Source organism: Lemur catta, chromosome 17 (genome assembly GCF_020740605.2).
Source record: "Lemur catta isolate mLemCat1 chromosome 17, mLemCat1.pri, whole genome shotgun sequence".
In the NCBI taxonomy this organism is placed as follows: domain Eukaryota; kingdom Metazoa; phylum Chordata; class Mammalia; order Primates; family Lemuridae; genus Lemur; species Lemur catta.
The window spans coordinates 17,403,487-17,415,523 of record NC_059144.1 but is presented as its reverse complement, the minus strand read 5'-3'; positions in this window follow the sequence as shown (position 1 = coordinate 17,415,523).

The window sequence follows — 12,037 nt, the reverse complement described above, 5'->3', positions numbered from 1 at the left end:
AGCTAAGTGTATGTATATATATGTATTGTCATAACATGAAGATATTTTGAATTAATGTGTAAACTAGTTGAAGCAAACAAGGAAGGACTGTAAACTTTAATCCATACAAAAATAAACAAACTAACACAGTATCCTTCTGATAAGTTTACCATACTTGTTTAAACTAAAAATGTCACGATTTATCGATGACATAGCTTTCTATTTAGAAAATTCAAGAGACTCAGCTAAAAGTAATTGATGCTAATAAGACAGCTCAGTAAGGTAATAGAATGTAAGATGAACATGAAGGTAATATTCTTATTGATTAGAAGGATGTAATTAGAAGATATCATATATAAGAAAAAGGAACTATTCATAACAACAACAATGACAAAAAAGAAAGAGTTAAAACTCTTGGCAATTAGCTAGAAATATGTCAGATTTACGTGAAGGCAAATATAAAACTTTACCCAAAGCCACAGAGAATGGCTGGAATCAGTGGAGGGACACATCATGGACCTGGATGGGAAGAGTCTATCAAAAGCTTAAAGACGTCAGTCCTTCCTGACTTGATAGTAAACTCAAGGCAATCTCAATAAAAATCTGCATGAGGAAAAAAAGCAGGGGAGATGTAAAAGGTGACTCCTTGGAACGTAAGCCATCCCTCTGGTCGGGTGGACCGCGGGGTGGGTGGGAGGAGTGTGAGGTGTTCTCCTGGAACAGGATCATGAAGAGCTTGGCAGCCACACTGAGGACAATGACCTTCACAGGGCAGCCCATATGAAGCTCTCGAGGATTTCAGTTGAGGTCCTGATCAGATCAGAACTGTATGTGAGAAATGTATCTTGGCTGACGTGTTGGATTGAAGGAGAAGAGTGAGACCAAACAAAGGCAGGGACCCCAACCAGAAAGCTGCTAACTAGAATGGTCTAAGATGACTACCATCTTGCCTGGCCCAAAGTAGTTTCTCAGTGAAGGTTAGCACCCTTCCCTCTGTCCTTCCATGTCCTCATCCTTCTCTGAAGCAAAAGTTCAGAGGGGAGATGAGCTAGCACAGTTGCCCTGAGAGGAGGTGGGATATTTCCTCCAAATCTGGCATCAGTAGCCTTACTGTGGTCAGCGGGGAAGGGTTTCTTAAGGAGGATTCCAAGGTTTGGAATCTGGGAGCCTGGGTGGACAACAATGATAATAAATGCTGCTTTTTATTGAGCAGTTATTACTGTGAGACAGAAACTAGCATGATCCCATTTTTTTTGCAGAGGAGACAGAGAGGGCAAGTGCCCATGGAGTGCCCTGAGGCAGAATCTGACCTGCGTGCCCCACATCTCTGCCATCCCAGCACCTGGCGTAGAGAGTTCAGCAAATGTTTGCTGTATTGAGTCAAATTACCAGATGTTGCTTCTCTGGGAATTTGCTTGCTGTGGGTTTGGCTGATGTCTCATATTTATCAGTAAATCCTTTCCCCTCCCATAAATAAGTCACCATTTGGCAAGGAGGGGCAGAGAAGGGTCCAGTGGGGGTGGTAGGGAGATGGGAACAGAAAGGAAGGGCTGAGTAATGGGACTCGACGTGTTCCTATAAATTAGGAGCCACCCAGCTTGCCACTGACCCAGGCATCTTTATCAATTTGCTCCTCCACGCCTGCCAGCCCAGCACAATAAAGCTTCCTGTCCATTTCGGGCTTAATCACACAGAACGTAAATCCCTCAGCAGAGAGGCAGCTGCGAGGGATGGGGCGCGATCTGCAAGACTGTTCATTTTCATCTTCTGGCACGTAATGAAATCAAGATTGCACGTCTGCTCACCAGGGCTGCTTTACTCCAAATTGTTAAGTAAGCATCCCTGCCTCACCCTCATTAGACTCCCGAGGCATCCTGATGAAGGGAGGTCGGAAACTAGCATTTCTTGAATGATTCCGGTGTGCTAGATAATTTTTATGTGATTCAATCCTCAAAAAAGCCCTGTGACAAAAAAGCCCGTTATCCTCATTTTACAGCTGGAAACCGAGCTAGGAAGGTGAGTGGCCCAAGATCACAGACAAAATGAGGGGTGGATCTTGAAGTGCTGTATCTGTGCAATTTCAAATCCTAGACTCCTAGACACCAAGCCTTTTTCCCCCCCAGTTATTAGGTATAGGATAACTTTTACATAACTTTTTTTGGGGGATTTCTAGCAGAGGGTCGAGAGAATTGAAGGGTAAATTCCTTTTCATAATTCATTTTGGTTGTGCCAATTTAATAAACATTCACTGAGGGCCTATTTCTCAGCCACCCTGGCTCTGATTTTTAGCCATAGCTTGTCTGTCCACAGTTCATGCTAAATACTATAGAGACAATTGTCCTGTCTTCTGGTTTCTGCTCCTATTTCTTCTTAGTCTTCAGATATCCTGGTTTATATTCTAGTCCGTAAAATCTGCCCTAAGACCATAATTCTTTGTTTGGAAACCACACTTAGCCCCTCTTCTACCACCCCTTGTCCTGCTTTACCCAGTTCTTATTTTGCACCTCCCCCCCTCCATACTATTCAGGGACACCTGCAGTGCCAGATTAGAGTCATACCTGCCAGCCCTCCCTCTACAGGGCCCACCCAAATCAGTTTAGTTCCCAGCTTGCCACTCAGATGAGAATTGAGCCCTCCATACCGTGGGCATAGAGACAAAGTAAGATGCCATTTTTGCCCTGGATGGACATGGAGCCTAATTGGGAGTTGGGCATATACCCAAGTAAGTAAAAAAAAAAAAATAAGCCATAACTAAATGAGGGCTACAGAAAAGTACATACAGAAATTTTAGGAAGTTGTGGGGTGGGGGAGTAGAAAGTAATATGCTGTTCCTTCGGTCATAATAAATTTCAAAATATCTGTCAACTGGGTTATATGGCTCACTGCACTAACAAGAGCCAATACCCTGAGATAGCAGGGGTTGCAGCCGAGAAGGAGTTTAATATCACAGAGCATCAAGTGAGGAGATGGGAGAAATTTCTCAAATCCATCTTCCTGAGAATTTGGAGTCTAGGGTTTTTAAGGGTGGTTTGGCAGGCAGGGGGTTAGGGAGTCAGTATTGCTGATTGGTTGGGCTCAGGATGAGGTCACAGGGGTGTAGAAGTTATCGTCTTGTGCTGAGTCAATTCCTGGGTTGGGGGTCGTCGCAAGATCTGTCGAGTCAGTTCTTGGTATGGGCCACTGGTCTGATTGGGTCACTTCGTCCACCGGCACGCAGGGCCTGGAAGATATCTCAGAGACCAGGCTTAGGTTTCACAAGGGTGATGTTATCATTGGGAGCAATGGAGAAAGCTAAGAATCTTTATGACCATCCGCTATGTGACTCCTGTGGAGTAAGCAAGTATAGGAAAGCAAGCTAGGGAGCAATGGATGGTTATTTATTTATTTTTTGAACTATGCCTGTGCCTTTACAGAGTTCAAGCCTCTACCACAGTTCCCACCTTGCAGCCCTTTTAAAATTTTATAAAGGGCTGTTTCAAAATGGGAACTAAGAGAGGGCCCTGTCCAGCAGGAGTTGGAATCCAGAAGGGATACAGCCACAGTGAGCGGGAGAAAGAAATACCCTGACTTCTCCCTGCTTTCTGCTCTCCGGTCTTCTGCCAATGTGTCCCTCTGGCCAAACCCAGCCGGAAGCCAGCTGGGGAGAGAGATGCAGCTCTGGGGGTTGGCCCCGCTGTGACCAAATAAGCAGGGGAGAGGCCAGGCCTGGGCATGAGGGCAGACAGGTGCAGGAGTGGCCCCTAAAACTTAAAGGAAACATTCTGCAACAAAAAGCTGCTTAAGTGAAAAGCTGATCTGACTGACAGAAGTCAAATATATCAGTTAAATATGTGAAAGCCAAACATTAGTGGTGACAATAAGTGGAAATAGATTAAATTCTCCCATTAAAAGACAATCTGTCTCAGATCTGGTTCAAAGTGTACCAAAACCAATTATAGCTATTTGTCAAAGCTTCACCTAAAAGAAGGAGTGAAAAATGTTAAAAATAAAACTGAGAATAGGAGTGACAATATCAGCAAAAAGGTATAGTACAAGGTAAATGTAATTATTTAGAGGGGGTCAGTTTATGTTAATAAAAGGTAAAATTCACAGGAATGCTATGACACTAATTTCCATTTATCCCAGTGATTCTCAACAAAGGTGGTATAAAATGTCCAAAAGACCCCAAATACCAGGGTCGTTCCCAATAATTTCTTTTATCTCTATTTAAAAATTTTATAGAAGTTCTGGTCAATGTAATTAAGGCATGGATCAGAACTAAAATGTATATTAATGGAAAAAAAGAGACATTCTCTTTATTTGCTAGTGGTATAATTATGCATTACAGCTTACCCCAAATGATCAACTAAAACAATAATAGTAATAAGATAGATTTTTAAGGTAATCAAAGGTTTAAGAGATATAAACAAAAACTAACATTCAATTAGAAAATGGGCAAAAGACATCAGCAGAAATTTTACCAAAGAAGATATATGGATGGCAAATGGGCACATGAAAAGAAGTTCAATATTATTAGCTATTAGGGAAACACAAATTAAAACTGCAATGAGATATCACTGTAGATCTATTAGAACATCAAAAAAAAAAAGGCAATATCAAATGCTGGTGAGGATGTGGAAAAACTGGATCTCTTATATATTGCTGGTAGGAACATAAAGTGATACAGCCACTCTGGAAAATAATTTGGCAGTTTCTTATAAAACTAAACATGTACTTGTCATATGATCTTAAATCATCCCTGGCATTTATCCCAGAGAAATGAAATGTTTACACAAAAACCTGTACATGCTCATGGTAGCTTTATTTGTAATAGCCAAAAACTGAAAACAACCTAAATATCCTTCAATGGGTAAATGCTTAAATGTGGTATATCTATATAGTGGAATAAAACTCAACAATTAAAAGGAATAAGCTATTGAGATGAGGAAAAAAGAAATATTAAAAATAGCTTTTATATATATTAACAATATCAGTTAGAAAATATGGAAAACAACTCAGATTCCCCTTAGCAATGCAAATACAAAATACTAATTTTTTAATAAGAATTGTGCAGGATACACATGGAGAAAATGATACTGATCAATTAGGAAAAATAAACATAGACCTGCATAAATGGGGAAGCAAAACATACTACTGGTTCAGGACACTCATGTTATAAAGTCATTTTTTCCCAAATTAATTTATAGGTTTGACTTCATCTTATTCTAAATTTTATTCATGAGGGGGTGTCCTGAAATCCAATGAGGGTATCTAGAATTCATGAGCATGAATAAAAAAATGTTTAGTAAGTTGTTAGGGAAGTGGGATGGGAGTAAAAACATTCACTCAATGTATTCATTGGTTCTAAGACTTTAAAAAACATTAAATTGTATGTCTTAGAATGGAGGGAATATGATAATCAATACGTTAAAAACCTTCATGAATTCTTAAATTAAGATTTCCACTACAGCATATACTTTTCTCCCATAAAATGCAGTAAAGTTTAACTGAATAATGCATGTTTTTCTTCAGAGCCTTAATGATTCTATAAATACATGACTTAAAAATTGTATAAAGTAATTGGCTTTCAAAACCAGGAAACACGGCTATTAACACTTCATAAGAGTTATTACAAACATGAGAAGAAAGAGAAAAAAATACAAAACCATGTTGAGGTGCGAATGCTGGTGGTTGGTCACACTGGCCACCAGTCAAGTGGCCCACCCCATCGTCAATGAGCAGCAGATTAGAATCCATCTCTCAGGACAAGAAAGCTTAGTGGGTCTTTGCCGAGCTGGGTTTCCCATAAGCAAAGCCTGAGATGAGAATTCTTGTGCAAGTGGTAAGTTGAAGGAAACCTCTAAGGAGATATAAAAACAGATCAAAGGAGGGGAAGGAGCCCAAGATGCCTTTCAACTGAAATCTATCTCCTACCTGATTGCAGAGGATTCCAGCGTTTTCCCACCTTGAGGGAGGGGGGCTGGGCTTTTATGACTCCCTTGTAGTCAATCTTTGACTGTGGGGCTCTGAAGGAGAAAAAAACCTCCCAGACATCTCAGGTAGAGGCAGCTATGAGCCATTAGTAGCCAACATTCACAGCAGTGGGGGATGGTCCGGTCTGTAAAGGGATCTGGGCAGGGCACATTGATTGCAGTCACGGTCCTTGGGTATATCTTGTGGATTCATGGTCAAGACCACATATAAGAAAATGGTCCATGCCAAATATCTACCATAGATACAGAAAAAGAGCCTAGGAGAAAATAAGCCAAAATTTTCACAGTGATTATTTCTTAATGATGGTGATTTGTATTCTTATTCTTTAAAATGTTGTCCATATTCTGAAAAATATGTGCATGCATTACTTTCAAAACCAAAAATTAGAATAGCAACTGCCCTGGGTGGTACATTGGACCAAACAGATCTGGGTTAGGGTCTGGCTCTTCTACCTTCTATCATGTGACTTTGGGCAGGTGATTTAGCCTGCCTGAGCCTCAGCTTTCTCATCTGTGAAACGGGTTTCACAGATGTGAAGCTCAATATTAGATATGTTTTATTTCCCTAGAATCTGTTCCCCCTTTTTCCTGGTGTGTTCCTTGCTTGCTTTGAGAAGTGCTCCTGCCTTACTCCATGTGGTTCTTTTGGGAATCACAGTAACCCCCACACCTCCACGTCCACGGTGGTGAGTTTGTAACCCAGACACAGATGCAATCAGAATTTTCTCCAGATGTTTCCAAGTTGGAGGGCAAGTTCTCTTTTCCTTGGATCACAGGTTTTAAGACTGTGAAGCAGTACTTTCCAGCAGCTGCCTTGCCTACAACATACAGAAAGTCTCTCTGAATACAGCACAACAAAGAAAGCAGAGGCAGGAGTTCTGGTGGCCAAGCCCCCAATTTCTGGCTCTGTCCTGTATCTTCAAGTCTGTGTCTCTGCAGCTATCCTTCCAGCGAACTCTTTTTTCCCCCTTGGGCTAGTTTGAGTTGGGATTTTATGACTTGCCACCGATAGAGTCCAACTAATACAAGGTCTGTTGCTGGGATTATTGCTACTGTCATTTCTCTCATCTGTAACACCCACTGCTCCCTAAATCCACCCACCCTGCTTCACTAGCCCTTTAGAAACCTTTCTTTCTTTTTCACTCTCATGCTTTCCAGCACCCAGCCTAGCCCTGGCTTCGCTGCACATCACAGGCTGTTAGATCATATCACAAGCATCTCTGTGGTCTCCTGCATCACTTCAACACATAGTGGGTGCTCACAATTGTAAAAATCAGAATGTTAAAGGACCTTGGAAATCATCAAGTTAAAGAAAGAGTGAAAGAAAGAGAGGAGGAGAGAGAGAAATCGTTGAGTCCTAAAGTGGAGAAACTGAGGTCGAGGCCCATGTAGGTCCCTGGAGACAGAGACACGGCCAGATGCCAGGCTCCTCCCTCCTAGCCCAATGTTCTTGACTCTGCAATGTCTGAACACCAAACCCCAAGACAAAAATGAAAAACCACATCAAAGGAGGATTATTTTTCTCAGTTCAGGTTTAGAGCTGCTTGGCAAGATAAAAGATTTTTTTTTTGGTGTTGTTGCTGCTGTTGTATGGTTATTTTTTACTTTTAGTTTTCTAATTTAAGCCCCAGTTTCCTTCCTAATGCTGTAATTAGAATCAGTAAAGCTCAAGTGGAAACTGGAACTTATCTCGTTAGACAAGACTGAAGATCAAGGAGAGACTGGCTGAACTGTACCTCTAATTGTCTAAGCAGAACAGCTTCTACCTTTGAATAAAACCAGAGATGATGTCCCCAGGCGGTGGCAGAGCCTCCTGCCTGCCTTAGCCTGGGAGAGCCGCTCTCCGGGCCGTAAAACCCAGCATCAACTCCAAAAACCGCCCTTGCCATGGAGAGGGTTCAGTGCTTGAGACTTCTTTCCAGGTGGGAAGCAGGAGGTCCTCACTTGGGGACCAAAATGACATCTGTCCCTGCTGGAGTGTCATGCTCCCAATCAGCTGAAACCAGTTACGGCCAAGCCCTGGAGACACCATCATTTCTTTCCCATGGAATCTGCTAAGCACACCCAGACCTCAGCTTGTTGACTCAACACCTGGGCATTGACGATGTCTTATACTTTCTTTCTAAATCATGCTTTATTCTTGCCACAGGGGGAAAGCTACAAAACAAAAGATACCCACCGCTGTGTTTAAACTGCTTGGGACAGTGTTGCAGGAAGTAGGAAACTTGCAAAAGGCTTATTTGAACCCTGAGAGGAAACATGTAAAGAGCACAGGCTTTGGAATCAGTGTGCTGGGGGTCCCTCCTGTGTGACCGCAAGCAAGTCACTTAACCTCTCTGAGCCTGATGCTAAACACTATTATGTAGAAAAATAATGTTCCACGGAGTGGCATGTTCTGCTACTTGACAATTCTGAAATGTTGAACTTGACTGCTTTTAGACCCTGGCCGGCATGTTTGGTGGGAGTAACGACAGTGATAAAAACAATGCAGTTCAGCCCAAATCACAGACCTGAGAGGGGCACAGATAATCAGGCCCATCTCCCACAGGCAGCCTCCCTTCAGCTTTTCTTCTGAAGCCACTGAACACTGTCCCACCCCGTCACAGCTCACAGTGCTCCTTTAAGGGAACCCACAGCTCACCCCACAGTTATCTACTTTACGCCTTTCCTTGTCCTGTGACTTCCTAACTAGAATCTGCCTACCAGGGAGCCCCTCTCTGAGCATCCTTAAGGACTTGCCAGTTTCTTCACTCTTTCCTGTCTCTTCCTCCTTGAATGCCTCTCTGAGGTTCAAATGTATCATTTTTAACTTTTAAGCAATATTTCAAATATATTTACGTATACACACATACATACATACATACATACATAAGTAAATAAAACAGGCATCTAGGTAGAAAAGTCTTGTACATTTTGCTTCAGAATTTGTACATATTTACTTCAGAACTTTTTTTTTGGAAAGGAATAGAACATTGCTGCAATAGTCACCCTCCTCAGCCTTTCCCCACTGTCCCTACTCAGAGGTAACTGGGATGCTGAAGTTACTCCCTGTCAATTCCTCCCCTGGGTCTACACTTCTATTCATATGTATGAATCCCTTAACAATATAAACTACCGTGATTTGTGTTCCAAAATTTTACATATTTGGCATCCTACTGTACATATCAATTGCAACTTTTTTTCCCCTTCAACATTATGTTTATCAGATTTATCCATTTTGATTCATATAAGCCAGCCCGTTTACTTTAAATGTTGTATGAATAAACCAGTTTATCTATTCTTCTACTGAGAAATATTTAGATTATTTCCACTTTTTCTCTATTACATAAATTACAGCAATAATTGGACATCCAGAAGTAGAATTGCTTTGTTGCGTGGCATATATATCTTCTTTTTTTGATTTCAAAATATGGGGGTACAAACATTGAGGTTACATATATTGCCTTTTCACTGTTCGAGTTGTAGCTACAAATGTGCCCATCCCCAGACAGCACATGCCACACCCATTAGATGTGAATTTACCCATCCCCTTCTCTCCCCTCTCTCCTGCCCGACTCCTGATGAATGCTACTTGCATACGTGCACTTAAGTGTTGGTCTATTAGTACTAATTTGATGGTGAGTACATGTGGTGCTTGTTTTTACATTCTTGTGATACTTCACTTAGAATAATGGGTTCCAGCACCATCCAGGATAATACAAGAGGTGCTAGTTCACCATTGTTTTTTGTGGCTGAGTAGTACTCCATAGTATACACATGCCACATTTTATTAATCCACTCGTGTATTGATGGGCACTTGGGTTGTTGCCACATCTTTGCGATTGTGGATTGGCTACTATGAACATTTGAGTGCAGATTTCTTCATTATAGGATGACTTTTTTTCCTTTGGGTAGATACCTAGTAGTGGGACTGCTGGATCAAAAGCTAGTTCTACTTTTAGTTCTTTGAGGTATCTCCATATTGCTTTCCATAGAGCTTGTACTAGTTTGCAGTCTCACTAGCAGCGTATGAGTGTTCCTATCTCTCTGCGTCCATGCCTGCATTTGTTTTGGGACTTTTTGATAAAGGCCATTCTCACTGGAGTTAAATGATATCTCATTGTGGTTTTGGTTTGCATTTCCCAGATAATTAGAGATGTTGGTCATTTTTTCATATGTTTCTTGGCCATTAGTCTGTCTTCTTTTGAAATATATCTTTGAGTGTACTAACTGTTGCTAGACCATTCTCCAAAGAGATGGTACCAGTTTATACTCTCACTAGCAATGTAAAGGGCTCACGTTTGCTACATTCTCAACAAAATTTGGCATTATCAAACTTTTTAAATTTACAAATCTAATGAGTGTCAGATTATACCCTTTCCCTTTTCAAACTTGAATTCCTTTGTTTATAAGCAAGGCTGGCTTTTTGTATATTTATTGACTACTGGGTTTCTGTTTCTGGGACTTGATTATTCATATGCTTTGTCTCATTTTATCGTATCTATTTGTCTCTTTCTTATTGATTCTGGACTCTAGTTTTCAGCTTGCAAATATATTCTCCCAAGCTTTTAACTTTGTTCACAGTCTCTGTTTTGCATCTTGTTTTAGAATTTTTTTGGTAGAATTTTTCTTTTTATCATTATCATTTTGTAGTGATTCTTCTTATCCTTAATGATTTTTATCTTAAAAACTATTTCATCTGATATTCATAGAGCCAAACCAGCTTTCTTTTCCTTTGCAATTTCAGGTGGTCTTTCTACCCATGCCTTTATTTTCAAACTTTTTGTGTCCTTATGTTTTAGGTATATCATTTATAAATATCTTATACTGGGTTAGTTTTAAAATTCAATTTCAGAGTCTCTGAGTTTGAACCATCCTGTTTTGTCTAGGAACACTTGTCCTTGCTAATATACTTGTATCTACTTTAATTTTTTGTGCCTTCAATTTACTGTGCTGCTTCTTTGCTTTCTAGTTTCCTCTTTTCCCTCAGTCTACTGGAAAAAGTTGTCTTTATTGCATATTTCTACTTTAACTATTTATGCTTGATTTTTGCCTTTTTAGTGTTTACCCTTAAAATTTTGATACTTGTCCTTGACATTAAGACTAAAAGTAATCAAAGTTTTCCTTTATTCTCATATGATACAAAACCTCAGAAATGCTTTGCTCTATCCCTCCCACCTTGCAAGTAATTACTGTCTAGAATATTAGTTTCACTTTTTAATGCCCTCAAATTTATCATCACCATCATCATCATTACTATAGTTATTCCATACAGTCATTGTTTAGTTTTGCCCACCTGTTTACCAATTTCTTTTCTCGCTCTTGCTTCTTGTATTTTCCTTCTGTCTTTTTGTTACAATTTTTTCCCCTTGATTGTATCTTTTACTAGTTCCAGTAGAACATCCCACTCATGGGCATGAAAATCTGATCCTAAAATGTCTAGGACCAATGCCAGAGCTCCTCCCCTTCCTGGGCAGCTTGGAGCCATCTCTCTTACCAACTGTTCCTAGTTCCCTTTTCCGTTCTGACATCTAAAGAGTCTCCTTTCTTTTCTTTAAGTTCAGTTGTTTATTTAAATATCTATATGTCACCTCTTTTTTGAGTGTGGGGAGAGGAGTGTTTAATGGACTCAGGACAGCTCTGGAGACATTAGACATGATTTTAAAGGCTTATACCATGGAAACAGGAAACACAAATATATATAGAATGATAATTCCATTTCAGGTTTATAGAACATATCAATGACTTCCTTCCAGTATGTATGTCACTGTAAAGTAAAAACTATAAATTACTAAGTTTTTAATTCTTATTTTTTGACTGCTTGTGAATTTATATATTGATTTATTCAATTTTCTCTATTTTATGTTTTTCAAATTACAGAACACATGCTGGCTATATAGAGGAAAAACTAATTATATCCCTGCCATTCTCCAAGCCTCTGCCTCCTGCCAAGATAACCAGTGTTGCCTGCCTGGTGAATATTCCTTCCTGAAGTTCTCCTTGTGTGAAAAAGTATACAAATGTATCTACACAAACACAGGTAGTGTGTTTGTTTGTTCAACCAAAACAGAATGTGCAACTTGCTTTATTCAATTATGAGTATTTTA